This window comes from Saccostrea echinata, unplaced genomic scaffold, assembly GCF_033153115.1.
Source record: "Saccostrea echinata isolate AGI-Se365-2 ecotype Australia unplaced genomic scaffold, CSIRO_AGI_Sech_v1 ptg000081l, whole genome shotgun sequence".
Classification (NCBI taxonomy): Eukaryota; Metazoa; Mollusca; class Bivalvia; order Ostreida; family Ostreidae; genus Saccostrea; species Saccostrea echinata.
Genome location: NW_026889830.1, coordinates 1414914 through 1417978, shown reverse-complemented (window position 1 = coordinate 1417978; position 3065 = coordinate 1414914). Strand labels below are relative to the sequence as shown.

Sequence of the window (3065 nt, the reverse complement as noted above, 5' to 3'; positions counted from 1 at the left end):
AATTTAAGCTCATTTGATGTAAAGCACCCTCACTACCTGGTTGCCTATAATCTAGGAGTAAAGGTAAAATTAAATCCCTTCAACGGTAACTAGTAACGTCTCTATAGGAGTAAAAAAATTCTTGCACGTGATGTGAAACAACACTCAGTCAATCGGCCATCCTTTTTCTCTGTTCGTCTTTACCTTATAAACTTGATATTTATATTCTTCCTACTCGACTTTAACGATGCAAACATTGAAAAAGGGTTACGTCCTTTTTGATTTGTGATATAAAATATTTAATTATTATCTTACATCTGCTATTACCTGAAGATCCTGGGTGGTCTCAAAATCTTTGGTTTTAGCACTTTACACAATACAGGCATGTATTTCCAGTCTGGCTGATATAGTTGTGATTTTATACTACACGACTGTTTATTTGCATGCCTTGCGAACCCCATTTTTTAAAACAGTTTGCAAACAGATTACCCGTAATTGGACCCGATTTGCTCTGACATAGCGTGAAAATACGTTCTAAACAACCCAAATTATCAAATACATGTACGATCAAATTCGCATATTAACTGCGTTCATCAGTATATATCAGTGTTATACACTGATATATACTACATATTTTTTTCATAGCGAGCTGATGCAGCTTTCATTTGAACATTTACATTACTTAATGAAAAGACATAAAAGGTTATTATGGTTGTAATTTTTATTGGACACTTTCAGATAAATACAAACATGTATTTAAAAATTTAAAATGTTATTTTCTTTAATAATAATTTCAATTTTGTTCCATTTGTTGTTATGTCACCTTCTGGAAAAAGATGCAAGATATTGGCATGGAGATCCGTCCGCTTTGTGAACAATCTCCTGTGTACAGTTCTTTTCTTTAACAACACAACCCTCTGGTACTGTGTAGTGCATGAGCATTCTATATCCAATATAATAATAAAAACAAGAATGCTGTGTCAGTTACCTATGTGTGATGCCAATGAAAAAAATAAGTCAATATCAAATTACACTTGCCAAAGTTGCTAACGCACCACTTGTAATATTCGATTCTTAATTAAACACTTGCCTAATCAACACAAGTATGTCTTATTTGCCATCTTTCTCAATATAGTGGTGTTGACAAAAGTCTTGGTGTCATGACAAGACGCTCAAATGATTTTCTTTCCCCAAAACCAATTTCCTGATGTGCACTGCGCACCATCTTTGCCAAGATATGAAGTCAGTTACCCTTTGATTAACATCGCATTTTTTTATCAGCTTAACCATAGGAATGCCTCATTTGTTTCGATATAAGATAGATATATATTTTATACACCATAAAGAAGTTTTAAAAAATGAAAAATTACTTTTCTTAGGTCATGCGTTGGCAATGTTGTCAAGTGTATGTAGAATGTAAGCGTGAAGAAGATGAAGTTTAAATGATAAGGTAAAATGGAGGAATAATGTAATCGTGAAGAAGATAAAGTTTAAATGATCAGGTAAAATGGAGCAGTAATGTAATCGTGAAGAAGATGAAGTTTAAATGATAAGGTAAAATGGAGCAATAATGTAATCGATGTCATACGAGCAACAGTAGAGTACAAGATCTGCTCCACAGTGACATCTCAAACATCTTGTCATATCTGTGTGTGCTTCTCCTGGTGCCAATATCACACCAGATGAATTGCAGTGGGTAGGAGGTGGATCTAATTGAAGAAAAAAATGAAATACTTAGAATTTTAGAAATGTCAAATGGCTTTTGTGCTACCCATGACTCATCTCCGACCCAATCAGAATATTTGCATGTAGTAATTTATCGATAGGTATTCCATTGTTTCATCAAAGGATCAGTTATGTTACATATATTATCTTCAGCATTAGAGAAATCACCAGAGACAACACATATTAACGAGTATAAGCAAGTAATAAGCATCTAAGTAAGCATAGCTAGAAAACATCTCAAGTAAAGAAAACAATAAATAATTAAACTTCTCTAAACAGGTCGTCTGTTGTAAAAGACTAAATACACGGATAAGAGGGGTTGCAGAATTTCTGAGGTTTGCCAAGTGGACTTTTGCGAGAAACGCTGACTTTTACAGTCGACGGCTTACTTTGACATTTAAACCTGCTTTTTGTACGGTGATACGGAAATGATAATAGACAAGGAAACCATTATAGTGGTTATAGGTGTGGTGTTAGGGTACTAACATGATGAACTGGTATGCAATCAATGCAAGAGGTGGTACGAGGCAGAATTACGTAACTTAAATAACCTTACTCGTGAGGGATAGTGTTTCTTTTCAATCACATTTTCTGAAGAAATGAAATAAGGAACACAATACATTCCGAAAGGAAAAGCAACAGTATGGGAAGAGAGGGGAATGAGGGTAGGGTGGATGCCGTTCTATTCCTAAACAACGTAATATGTGCTTTGAAATGACCCTTTATTATCGTTTAATTAACTCTTAAGCTTAATATTTATATCGCAAAAGAGCTTCCGTATATTATCCTAGTTTAAAAGTAAGTCGTCGATTGTGAAAGTCAGAATCTATTCATATACATGTAGTTATGAGTACAAATTCCTGAATCCATTACTTGTTGTCTAAATATCTTTATAAGCTTAAGAAAAATTATATAAAGGTTTAAATATGATCAGATATACTTTATTTCCCAACATTTTCCAAGCATTGTTATATTTAACATTCACACGTTTCAGATATTTTTTTTTTTAATTTTAACCTTTCCTCTTTTTACCTGTAGATCCTGGTGGAGGAGGTGTTGGAGAACGAGAATAGAAACACTGAGCTGCACAGTAACCCAGAAGGACCAGAAACCATAACAGAGACACGAGAATGGACTTCATATTGTAGACGAATAATGTCAAGTTTTAAACAGTCCTTAAGTACTTATTTATTCTTTCTTATCTTTATCATACTTACTGATATAGAACTCCCTTTACCTGGTGCACCTATATGTCAAAACCTAGACCGATTTAACCAAAACTGTATTGGGAAATATGTATAATCTCATGGGATTATAATCGCGAATATTCCTGCAAGAGAAAATTAATCGACCTGACCTAA

General features: G+C 33.8%; 1 long non-coding RNA gene across 1 annotated transcript; it reads right to left on the bottom strand.

The window, feature by feature from the left end:
* Positions 1-682: 682 nt before the first annotated feature.
* Positions 683-2821, bottom strand: LOC133176741 (uncharacterized). The gene is made up of 3 exons (XR_009719547.1): positions 2737-2821; positions 1568-1688; positions 683-922 (listed from the first exon to the last, which is right to left on the bottom strand). It is a non-coding gene; the product is annotated as an uncharacterized LOC133176741 (long non-coding RNA).
* Between the last annotated feature and the right edge of the window lie 244 nt (positions 2822-3065).